The sequence below is a fragment of the Protopterus annectens genome, chromosome 5.part0 (assembly GCF_019279795.1).
Source record: "Protopterus annectens isolate FY-2018-M chromosome 5.part0, PAN1.0, whole genome shotgun sequence".
In the NCBI taxonomy this organism is placed as follows: Eukaryota; Metazoa; Chordata; order Ceratodontiformes; family Protopteridae; genus Protopterus; species Protopterus annectens.
Window position 1 is genome coordinate 953,493,794 of NC_056735.1, and position 12,500 is coordinate 953,506,293.

The 12,500-nt window shown below is 46.6% G+C and overlaps 1 protein-coding gene, 1 non-coding gene and 1 pseudogene across 2 annotated transcripts in view; all 3 read left to right on the top strand.

The window, feature by feature from the left end:
• Positions 1-12,500, top strand: part of FDX1 (ferredoxin 1) — a 657,258-nt gene that overhangs the window by 63,026 nt on the left and 581,732 nt on the right. The gene's annotated exons all lie outside the window — the stretch shown is intronic.
• Positions 11,458-11,605, top strand: LOC122802944 (annotated as a pseudogene).
• Positions 11,992-12,500, top strand: part of LOC122803058 — a 3,673-nt gene continuing 3,164 nt past the window's right edge. Inside the window, exon 1 of the ribosomal RNA XR_006365088.1 lies at positions 11,992-12,500. This exon is cut by the window's right edge and continues 3,164 nt beyond it. This is a non-coding gene — a ribosomal RNA (28S ribosomal RNA).

Consider the following 12,500-nt stretch of genomic DNA (forward strand, 5'->3'; position numbering starts at 1 on the left):
ACATTGGGTAAGACAGTGGTTCAGGTTGTAGCCTGCCATAGGTCCCCAAACATGTCCCAAGACTCACACTCTGTGTCCCTAAACACCCTGGAGAATATTAGTGTCCAACCCAACACTCTTATACTGGTTGACTTCAAATAACCCACCATTAACTGTGAACGCTATTCATGTACCGATGCACTTGCCCATCACATCGACATGGTCCTTACTAACATGGAAGACTGTTTCTGTAAACCAATAGTAAACTCCTCCCTTGTTATATCTGACCACAAAGTGGTCACCTTTGGAAATACACAGCCCTCCCACCCACCCTGCACATGTTACCACCATGGAAAACCTTTCCAAAGCTAACTATGGCCTCCTAAAAACAGAGGTGGCTAACCTCACAGCAGCCATGCAAATGGAGACTAGTTGCATGACTGCTGAATCAAGCAACAATGCACTATGAACATGTACACAACTGCGTGTATACTGCCATACCCAATGGAACCAAGACCCTCTCCTCCAAAAAAAGGAAGCCAATCTAGTGTTCCCCACCCATAAAGAAACTGTACAACAGAAGGAGGGAACTGATACGGAATAAGGTGAAGTCACAAGACTGGAAAAAAACCCTTATCAGCCTCAATTAAAAGTTGAGATCCCTCATCAAATAGTACAAAGTTAGCTGTGAAAACAGAATTGGAGCACATAGTAAAGACAACCACAAGGCCTCATACAGTTATGTAAAGAATCTCCATGGCAATAGCAAGATTTGCTTTGAGCTACTAGACAATGGTACTGCCAAGACTGAGCCAACAAATATTGCCAATATACTGGCTGATATATTGAGTGGAAACGTCCCCCTCTTCCACCCCCCAAAGGACCAATCACAGTACCAGTACACTGCCAGGCACCCAGTATTACTTGCTGCACAGGTTAAAACACCACTGTCCAAGGCCAAGAATACAGCTTCTATGGGACCTGACAATATCCCTGGCTGTGTTCTACATGAACTACAGAGTGACCTGGCACCTCACCTGTGGGCCCTGTTCATGCACAGCCTCACCTCAGGCTTTGTCCCTACTGAATTGTGCACTGCTACAGTCACCGCTCTCCACAAAAAAGGTACGACTACAGACCCTGGGAACTACCGCCCCAACTGCCTGACAAGTCTGTTATGCAAAGCTATGGAATGCATCATGCACCTAATAAACTGGGATATGGGAATCTGCAGACCCAGGATCCCACACAGTTTACTTTAAGTGTAGGTCATACCTGCTCAATCAACCTGGTCAACTTCTTGGAGTCAGTCACCTGAGCTGTGAATGAAGGCAAGGTGGTACATACAGCCTACCTTGATCTGGCCAAAGCCTTTGATAACATTCCCTACTTAGGTATCATGCAAAAGCTCACTAAGCTAGGCATCAACCCCTATATCACTAGGTGGGTTGCAAAATGGGCCACAGATAGGACTCACAGTGAGGAAATAGCTGACTCCAAGTTAGACTGCCGAGCAGTCATAAGTGGAGTCCCACAGGGTTCTGCCCTGGGTACTCTCATGTTTGGTATCAACTTCTCTGAAGTCCATGCCAACATGAAGGGACTCTGGCTGACAATGTTTGCAGACAATTGCAAGTTAGGAGCTATTAACTACCTACGTAATGTTGACATCCTACTGAAAGGCCTCACTTAGACCAATGACTGGTGTCAGAGCCATGGCCTTAAGCTCAGTGTCAGAAAATGTGCTGTCATCCCCTTTGGGGAAAACCCTGTTTCCATGAACTGCCACATCAATGGTAGTCCCCTGAACAAAGAAGGTATTATAAGAGATCTGGGTACACAGCAATGTCTCTTTTGACCACCACATTGCCACTGTGGTCAGAAAGTCCTTCTCTGTGGCACAACTCAGTACTAACGCATTAGCATCCATGAAGGAAGAGGTCATTGACCCCCTGTACTCTTCTTGACAGAGTGACAGTTATTTTCAGCATACATATTCTTATGGATGTGAGGTAGATAAATGAAATGTATGTCCTCATTTTATGACAACAATCATATCACAGTGATTTACCAGAGAAATGCGAATAATCTGTAAAACAGACCAGAAATATGAGCAATAAACCTGGACATCCTGAAACAATCCAGTCAGTTGGGAGGTATGCTCAGAACTCCTTACTGCAATGAATCTAGACCAAGGCTAACAAAGTAGTGGGTGGAAGCCATGAAAATGGGGATGTCTCTGAAATACTGGTGTAGATTAGCTAACACAGTTGCTGTAGCAAAACCCTCCTGTGTGCTCTAACATATATTTAGTGAAATATCACAAGTAATTGAATTAGGGAATCTGCTATGGGTAATTACACATGTATTTGTAAATATATCAGGCACTACAGGGATGTAACAGCACTGACATACAGACACCAGTGTGAAAGTGCAAATTCACAACCAATATCACCACAGTCACAGTAACATACCAGTAAGTCATGTGAACAGTAGAGTATACGGACTGTGTGAACAAACACATCATTGTTTGCCACTCACACACTAGCCCTACATATACAGTCCCAGTTATCAGTGTAGTCTGAATCCTGACCTTGGTACAAGACATGTCTCAGTCTGCCCCTATGAACACACAGAGCCAACAGATCAGCAGAAACTGGAGCAGCATGCACAGTCAGATAAAGAAGGGGGCATATGTCCCCCCTCCATACACAGCCCAAATAACATCTACACGTGACATGTGTATACAATCATCACAGTCTGTTAACAATGGTCAGACATGTACAGGCCTCTCACATGTACAGTTCAACTGAGAATGTACAGGCTCAGAGCTCATATCTATGGCCTGTTCCCTGACATGTCTATGGGTCTGCTACATCACTGGGATGGTAGCAGGAATGAAGGCAAGAAATAATGATAATAAATACGTCTGAGCCTCATTGACATCTGGACAAAGGCTAACATCATTTGGGGGCAGAGGCACAAACACAGGAGTAGATTGGACATATTGCTGTCATACATTGAGACATCTGCAGATGTTACTAGGTTTGTTGTAGCACATCCTTTATGAGGAATATGACGTCAGTAATCCCAATAGATGTGAGTATTTACTGATTGCATTCCCCAGAGTCCACAACTGATTTACCAAGGACACTAACTGTTTGGGGAGCAGACAAAACATAACAGGCAAACACGTGGCCAGTCTGTGGACAGCGTGCCAGTGGAGAGATATGTCAGAGACATATCACTGTCAGTTGTGAAGTCACTCACTAAATGCATGTCCACACAAACCCTGTCAATCTATCAATCCACCATGTGTATAACTGCACTGATGACATAGAATCTGTTTACAAATCTGGGGATAGATCCCCCTGTGTTGTTTGGCTGTCTCCACATGTCCTGTCCTGTCCTGTGACATATTGCCATCTACTGTATGTGAATCTGTAGCCCACCATCTCTGTAATGTCCCTCACACAGGCAAGGAAAAGGGGCAAGGTCCACATTAAGAAATGTCCCATATGTCGGGACTAGCAGCAGTGTCCAGGCCCACAGCACAAAACTATGTGGGCACCTACATAGTGGTATGGCCTTAGCAATACCTGACATCTGCACATCGGTACAGAGGACAGACAGAAAGTAGATAGCCAACAAGTTATGCATTAGGATGAATGTTTTGAAAGATAGAAGCCTGAAACTGAAAGGTATTCCATTACTACATGACAGCAGTCCTTAATGATATGTCCAAAAACATAGTAGTCTACAGTTAATATCATAATATCAGATAAATATCCAATAGGAGATACATAAAATCATAAAGCTGAAACACGAAGAACAAGATAGTCAGTACTCAAGAGTCCCAGCTTTGCATGCAGGTGTGTATGATTCTAGTACTACAATCTGCAAACTACTTTTACTTGGAAAAGCACTATTAAAAGTACTAACATAATGATACAATATGTATTAAACTATTTTTGTCAACCAATGCACTGTAGATGGTGTAACATACAAGTGTGACTGCATATAACCTGGGATACTACCCATGTATAACACAAATACAAAGAAAAAAGGTTGTGGTACTACCCATGTATACCCAGGTGTCCCATACAGTATAGTCACACCCCTTGCAACTGTAATGACAGCACATAGAAGCATGTTATGCACAGGAAGTTAAATACACTTATAAAGATGTCATTACCCTGCTATTTTTATCAGACTGGAATGTGACCAATGGTTACCAGGGCTGAGCTATGCTTAGCAGGTATAAGCATTACTTAAATGTAAATACTAAGCAAATTTGTGCACTGGTAAGCGAAGCCTACATGGTGTAAGCGCCTATTGATTTATCTGTATGTTAGCACCGCTGACTGTCACGCAAGCACGCTTAAAGCTGCTCAAAACTGCCTTAATCACTCTGTATCTAACATCCCTTGTTCTGCCTAGCAACAAAATGAACCCAATACCCTGCCACCATAGCCAAAGCAATTTACCAGTAAACCACCTCAGATGTATGGTTTTGGAATGTTTTCTCAAACATACCCTTCTTTACAGCCAGTTTACAATAGGGAAGAGACACTGTACAAGTAGGAAGGATTGGTATCTACAAAAAAAAAAAAAAATATATATATATATATATATATATATATATATATATATATATATATATATATACATATATATATATATATATATATATATATACATACATATGAAAAGAAATGTATACATAGAGAGAGAGATGGATATGTATGGAGATACATATATGTGTATAACAGTATATAGATATATTACCAATAAATGCTGCTATATATATACATATATATATATATATATATATATATATATATATATATATATATAAAAACAAATATATACATGTACACACACACACACACACACACACATATATATATATATATATATATATATATATATATATACACACACACACACACACACACACACACACACACACACACACACACACACACATATATATATATATATATATATATATATATATATACTGTTTTTCCCCGAAAATAAGACTGGGTGTTATACTTTTTCCCCTGCCAAAATATGTATTAGGGCTTATTATCAGGGGATACCTTATTTACCCCCCCCCCATACAACAATCTACATTTATTTATGTATTCATGTACAAAAACTGACATTTATTCATGTACAGAAATTGACACTTATTCATGTACAAAAATCGACATTTATTCATGTACACAAATTGACATTTATTTGGTACTTTTCTGTTATTGGGGAACAGTTCTAAGTAATGCATTAACAGTTCTGTGAGAATTCTACATAAACAGTGCAACAAACATTTCAACTTCAGAATATCTACACCTTGGTTTTCACAGTGCAATATTTCATGCTTAACAGAAAGTGTAGAAAAATCTCAATACATGTGTGTTGGAGGAGGGGAATAAAACTGAAAGTAGAAGCAATCCATTCTGTCGCCCCGATACTGGAAAAGTTATACAAATACATTCACGTCATCTTCTTCTGGAACATTGTCATAATTTTCCAAACCCGAATTCTGGCCTGAATTTCTTGTAACTCCATTTCCTGTAGAACCAATGGCCCTAATCTGTCATGCCTAGCAATAGAGCTCTCCTTAAATGAGCACTGCTTGTCCAAGTAGCCTACTTGTATTGCATTGGCAACACAGCTGTCAGTGATTTTGTCCCATGAATCTTTCACTCAAGTCACGAACTCTTGCAGGCTAGGCTTCACAAATTTTCCAAGCTGATTTTTCTCCATTCTATTTTTAATGTAGTCATTGAGCTCCATGCGCAAATGGTCCTTGAATGGCTTGTCTATTGCAATATCAAGATTCTGGAGAAAGGCAGTCATTCCTGAGGGAATCATTATTTGATCTATTCTTCTCTGTGCCAGGAATTTCTTCATGTCTTTAGCGTGGTGAGTGCTGGCTGAATCCAAGACTAGCAGACCTCTTTTGCCACCTCACAAAACAAGTGGCAGCATTATATCGACCCACTTCCTTATAACTGCTTGTGTGCACCAGGCTTTTTCGGTTTCAAGAATGTAAATGCCTAAAACATGTTCAATCTTATCTTTCTTGCCCTTACTAATGATTAGAGGTGGGGTTTTCTTTCCATCTAGACAAACTGCCAAAATACAGGTAACACGTGCACTCTCGTAACCACTGGAGGGAATGTAGATTGACAAGGCACCCCTCTGATCAATTGTTGTTTGAGATCCTTGGTCCATAAACAATGCAGTTTCACCTATAGCAATCATGTTGGAGAGTTGGTATTTAGAAAAGTTGATGCCATCAACAAAGGACTTGAACGCAAGTGCACGTTTAATAACTTCAGTTCTTCCAGCTTGAACAGTGTTGTTGATCTTTTCAGAGACAGTTCATACCACTGAAGGAAGCCATCCAGCCAATGTTGTGATGCTTTGAATTCTTCTGGGGATATTTCTAACTGTGGTGCCATTGCAAGGGCAAATGCTTGAATATCAGTCTTGTGCACAACCAAAGTCTTTGCTCTCTGGTTAGCAATCCATTCACAGATGATGTACTCCAGCTCAGGAAATAGTGGTTGCTGACCTGATCCACACTTGTGCTTCTTAGCATTTCCCTTGTCGGCCTGTTGACTGAGGTTATCATATGCTGTGCACCATTTTCGGACTATTCGGAGATCTAACTTCTTCTCTTTGCAGAAAGCCATTAGATTCTTTCCCCAGGAGTCCTCCACAATTCCTTTGTTGTACTCGATGGAATAGCTCTTTCTTTTTGCACTCATCTTGTCTGGAGGGGTTAATTCTAGACTTACAAGACTGGAGTGGCAACACAAAATGGCGCCGGTTAAGAAGACACAACCACAGCCATTTGTTATCAAGTGAGCGTGCTTTATGTGCATTGTCTGTAATTTGATCGATCAAAGTACACCTGTCAGTGTTTATGGGCCAAGGATCTCAATCGTCAAGTGTGAGTGATGATTAGGGTTACAGTAAGAATCGTGGAGAACTCCCAGGGAAAGAATCTTCTGACTTTCTGAAAAGAGAAAAAGTTGGGTGTCCAAACATTTGAAAATGGTGAGCAGAGTATGTTAACCTCAGTCAACGGGTGTGAATAATATTGTTTTATAATTCAACACATCCATCATGTGTTGTTGATGATCTTAAATGGAGCTTATTTTTGGAGTACAGCTTATATCATGACCACCATGGAGAAACATACTAGGCCTTATTCTTTGGTTAGGTCTTATTTACAAAGAAATACGGTATGTAACCCAAGAAAAGAGCTTTCCCGCCTGGGTAGAAGTGGAAGCCATAAGGGGGTACCTTCCGATGGAAGTCCTTAAGACAGCATCCCTGAAATATCGCAAAGTCCCCGGAGTTGCTCTGGACGGGAGAGCAGGTGCACACTGAAGTCTTGATAAGGGTCTGGCTGAGGCCTTGGGGCTCATCAGAGTTCCATGAGGCTGGAAAGGATCAGTGGGAAGCTCCCCTGTCAGGTTCCAAGGGCACGGTGGACACATTATGATTTGGCAGCCTCCAGGAGTTATGTAACCTGGGAAAACACCTCTCCTGCCTGTGTAGACGTGGAGGCCATGAGGGGTCCCTCCCGATGGAAGCCCTTAAGGGAGAGAGAGGCAGAAAATGGCCAGGCTGGGAGAGCTGCCACCTGGGTGGGGGGGTTTGGACCACAGCCCCCACTGGGATGGAAATTCGGAAGGAGGAGAAAGGCAGAAAGCGGACAAGCAGGGAGCGCTCATGCCTGGGTGAGAGGGTTTGGATCGTGTCCCCCCATGGGACGGAATTCCTCAAGGGAGTATCTGGTGGAAGGCTGCGAGACCATGATTGCTCCTGCCTAGACAAGTGGGGTCAGGCGGAGCCCCCCATGATGGAAGTCCTCAAGGGAATGGCTGGTGGAGTGCTACGGGCCCGGAGAGCTCCTGCCAGGCAGGGGGAAGGTATATGACCTCACCGGGTACCCAACATTGTCCCCAGAACCCCTCTGGATGGGAAAGGAGGGGGGACGAGGAAGCCCCAATGGGAACGTACCTGCCCCGCAGTGGCCGAGGGGAGTTCCGTGGGGCCAGCCGTGATTGGAAGGAAGCCCACACTCACGACCCTCTTCCTCCCGGCTGGAAGTCCATATGAGAGTGGCTCTGTTCCTCAGTGGCTGTGGGGAGTTCCGCAGGGCCGGTCATACCCTGCCGGTTTGCTCCCACAATCATCTGGTGGGCACACGTGATCCAGTATTATTATTTGACATCCTCCAGGAGTTAAGGGATGATGGGGCGTCTTGTCAGAATGCAAGTCCAGGTGCCAGGTGTCTGCACGGGGTCGAGACACCCTCATGGGCCTCTTTCTCCTGGCTGGAAGTCTGTATGAGAGTAGATCTGCCCCTCAGTGGCTGAGGGGAGTTCCATGTGGCCAATCGCACCCTGCAGGTTCGCTTCCCTGATCGCCCGGTGGGCATGCGTGATCTGGCAAGATTTGGCAGCCTCCAGGAGTTAAGGGATGATGGGGCATCCTGTCAGAGTCTGGGTCCCAGCCCCAGGTGATGTCCCACCAGGTGTCCCCATGGGATTGAAGTACCTTTACCCACCGTCCATTGATCGATTGGGCCAACTCTAGTTGACGGCCCCTGGGGTGTGGCTTTGTGGGTCATGGCTTGTGGGTTGAGGTTCTCCTTCCTGGGACTGAGGTGCAGGTGGGAGTGTGGAGTGTTCCTTGCCCCTCAGGGTGGACATTCAGGCAAGACCAATGAGCCTGGGCCATAGTGAAGGAGTCCTGTGACATGACCACCATCACCTGGCATCCGTGCATGGCCAAAGCATGCGGGGAGGCTCTCTCCCACCTTTCTCTGGCTCTGAGCACTGACACGCACCACGCCAGCCCATGGCCCTCGGGGGCCGGGGCTGCTGGTCCACAACCAGCACCTGGGGTGTCCCCTCCATGGGGAGAGGGACCCCTCCTGTTGGCAGAGGTGCGAGCTCTGGCCCATCCTCTCCGCCCGAATGCCGAGGTGCTCCTATCTGGTTGATCCTGCCAGTAGTATATGCTTGTTTCAAAGATTAAGCCATGCAAGTCTCAGTGTACACGGATGCTACAGTAAAACTGCGAATGGCTCATTAAATCAGTTATAGTTCCTTTGATTGCTCCACCATTACTTGGATAACTGTGGTAATTCTAGAGCTAATACATGCTGATGAGCGCTGACCTCCACGGATGTGTGCATTTATCAGACCAAAACCAATCTGGGTCTCGGCCCGGTTTGGTGACTCTAGATTAACTCTGGCCGATCATGTGCCCTTGTGGCAGTGACACAACATTCAAATGTTTGCCCTATCAACTTTTTATGGTACTATCTGTGCCTACCATGGTGACCATGGGTAATGGGGAATTAGGGATCGATTCTGGAGATGGAGCCTGAGAAATGGCTACAACATCCAAGGAAGGCAGCAGGTGCGCAAATTATCCACTCCTGACTTGGGGAGGTAGTGACGAAAAATAACAATACAGAACACTTTCGAGGCCCTGTTATTGGAATGAGTACACTTTAAATTCTTTAATGAGGACCTATTGGAGAGCAAGTCTGGTGCCAGCAGCTGCGGTAATTCCAGCTCCAATAGCATATATTAAAGTTGCAGCAGTTAAAAAGCTCATAGTTGGATCTTGGGATCAGGCTGAGGGTCTGCCTCGAGGTGAGCTACCGCCTGTCCCAGCCCCTGCCTCTTGGCACTCCCTCGATGCTCTTAACTGAGTGTCCCAGGAGTACAAAGCATTTACTCTGAAAAAATTAGAGTGTTCAAAGCAGTCTGGTTGCCTGAATACTTCAGCAAGAAATAATGGAATAGGACTTCAGTTCTATCTTGTTGGTTTTTGGAACTGGGGCCATGATTAAGAGGGATGGCCAGGTGCATTCGTATTGTGTCACTAGAGGTGAAATTCTTGGACTGGCTTAAGACAAATGAAGGTGAAAGCATTTGCCAAGAATGTTTTCATCAATCAATAACGAAAGTCGGAGGTTTGAAGACGATCAGATACCATCGTAGTTCCAACCATAAATGATGCCGACTAGCGATTAGGCAGCGTTATTGCCATGACCCGCTGGGGAGCTTCCAGGAAACCAAAGTCTTTGGCTTCTGGGGGAAGTATGGTTGCAAAGCTGAAACTTAAAGGAATTGATGGAAGGGCACCACCAGGAGTGGAACTTGCAGCTTATTTGACTCAACACAGGAAACCTCACCCGGCCCGGACACAGAAAGGATTGACTGACTGATAGCTCTTTCTCTATTCTGTGGGTGGTGGTGCATGGCTGTTCTTAGCTGGTGAATTGATTTGTCTGGTTAATTCCAATAATGAATGAGACTCCTGCATGCTAACTAGTTATGTGGCCCAGTGCGGTCGTCTCCAACTTCTTACAGGGACAAGTCACTTTCAGCCAAACTGGATTGAGCAATAAGAGGTCTGTGATGCCCTTAGATGTCAGGGGCTGCACGCATGCTATACTGAATGGATCAGCCCATTCGTGATAGGGACTGGAGATTGCAATTAGTCCCCAAGAACAATGAATTCCCAGTAAGTGCAGGTCACAAGCTCACGTTCATTAAGTCCCTGCCCTTTGTACACACTGCCCATCACTGCTACTGATTGGATGGTTTAGTAAGGTCCTCAGATTGGCCTCACTGTAGTCAGTCACTGCCCCAGTGGTGCACCGAGAAGACAATCAAACTTGGTTATCTAGAGGAAGAAAAAGTCATAACAAGGTTTCCGTAGGTGAACCTGTGGAAGGATCATTAACGATGAGGTCCTGGGACTGCGCCGTCCTCGGGTACCAGGACCTCTTCTCGATCCACAGCCCCAACCCTCTACATTTCCCTCTCTGTCTCTCTCTGACTCCTATCTCTCTGTGCACCCTGGTGGACGCCGGTGAGACTGAGACTGCAACTCCCGTGGGAGGGAGGGAGAGGGGAGGGAGTGAGAGGAGGGGTGGTGAGTGTCCCATGTCGCCGCTCGGTGGTGGGAGGGAAGGGTTTCCATCCATGGGGTGGGAGGTGTGGGCGCTCTTCTGCTGACACAAGGGGATGGTGGCGGAGGGTGCACCTGAACCAGCGGTGCAGTCTGCCACGTGCCCCAGAGGTGGCTGGCTCCCCATGTGTTAGGGGGAGGGAGAGGGTGCTGTCCTGGTGGGAGGGTGATGGCCTCCCCTCTGGCCGTGCAGGGCCACCCCCGGGGTGGCACACCAGAGTCCTCTCCCCCCTCGATGTCAGTTGTGGGTACTTGTGGGGGATGCCCCGCTCCATGCTGGGCATTGGTTCGTAGACCCGGAAGGTCAGCAGTGCAGCCACGAGCTGGCCACCCAGGCACTCTCTGATGTCCTGCTGTGTGGGGCCAGTAACCCCGGTCAGTGTACCCATGACGATGCCCGGGAAACCTTGCATGCTTGTCTCGGTCAGCAGTGCACCCGGTGAATGTGAACTGTATGACTCTGATTGGTGGATCACTTGACTCATGCATCAATGAAGAACACAGCTAGCTGTGAGAACTAATTGCAGGACACATTGATCATCGACACTTTGAATGCACTTTGCGGCCCCAGGTTACTCCCGAGGCTACACCTGTCTGAGGGTCATCATGCCTTTCATCACCCCTGGATGTGTCCGGCCCCATTGAGGGTGCAGCCGGGGAGTCGGGGGCGCCCACCATGGGACCCCCATCCTTCCAGGGAGAGCCACAGACAGAGGAGAGGAGTCCTCCACTGAACCGAGCTGGGAAGCCCATCCGAGCACAGAAGGGAGCAGGTGCATTTCTGGCCCACCCCCCGGAGGCTGTCAGTGGTACTACCACCAGGGTACCCTCCCAGGGTAGAGCCTGACACCCACCCGGGCCCGTGTTGGCCGTACTCCGCTGTCCAAGTCTGGTGGCGGGGAGCGGGTGCGCAGGGGCCAGGGGAGCATGGGTAGTCCATCCAACCTGAGGGCCCTGCCGTCCCACCCCCCTGTGACCATGCTCGGAATGCGATCTCAGATCAGATGTGGTGACCCACCAAAGTTAAGCATATTATTAAGTGGAGGAAAAGAAACTAACTAGGATTCCCTCAGTAACGGCGAGTGAAGAGGGAAGAGACCAGTGCCGAATCCCCACCCAGGCAACAGGTGCAGGGAAATGTGGCATACAGAAGTTCGTCTCCCTGGTGCTGCCCAGGGGCCCAAGCCCTTGTGATCGAGGCTCAGCCCATGGACAGTGTGAGGCCGGTGGTGGCCCCCCACACGTCAGGATCAGGTCTTCCTGGAGTCGGGTTTTTTTGAATGCAGCCCAAAGCAAGTGGTAAACTCCATCTAAGGCTAAACACCAGCACGAGACCGATATTGGACAAAGTTGAAAAGAACTTTGAAGAGAGAATTCAAGAGGGAGTAAAACCATTCAGAGGTAAATGGGTGGGGTCCGTGCAGTCCACTCGGAGGATTCAACTCGGTGGCCGCACCAAAAGCCCAGGCGAGGTGGATCCCCCTCCCCCTCCAGGGGGG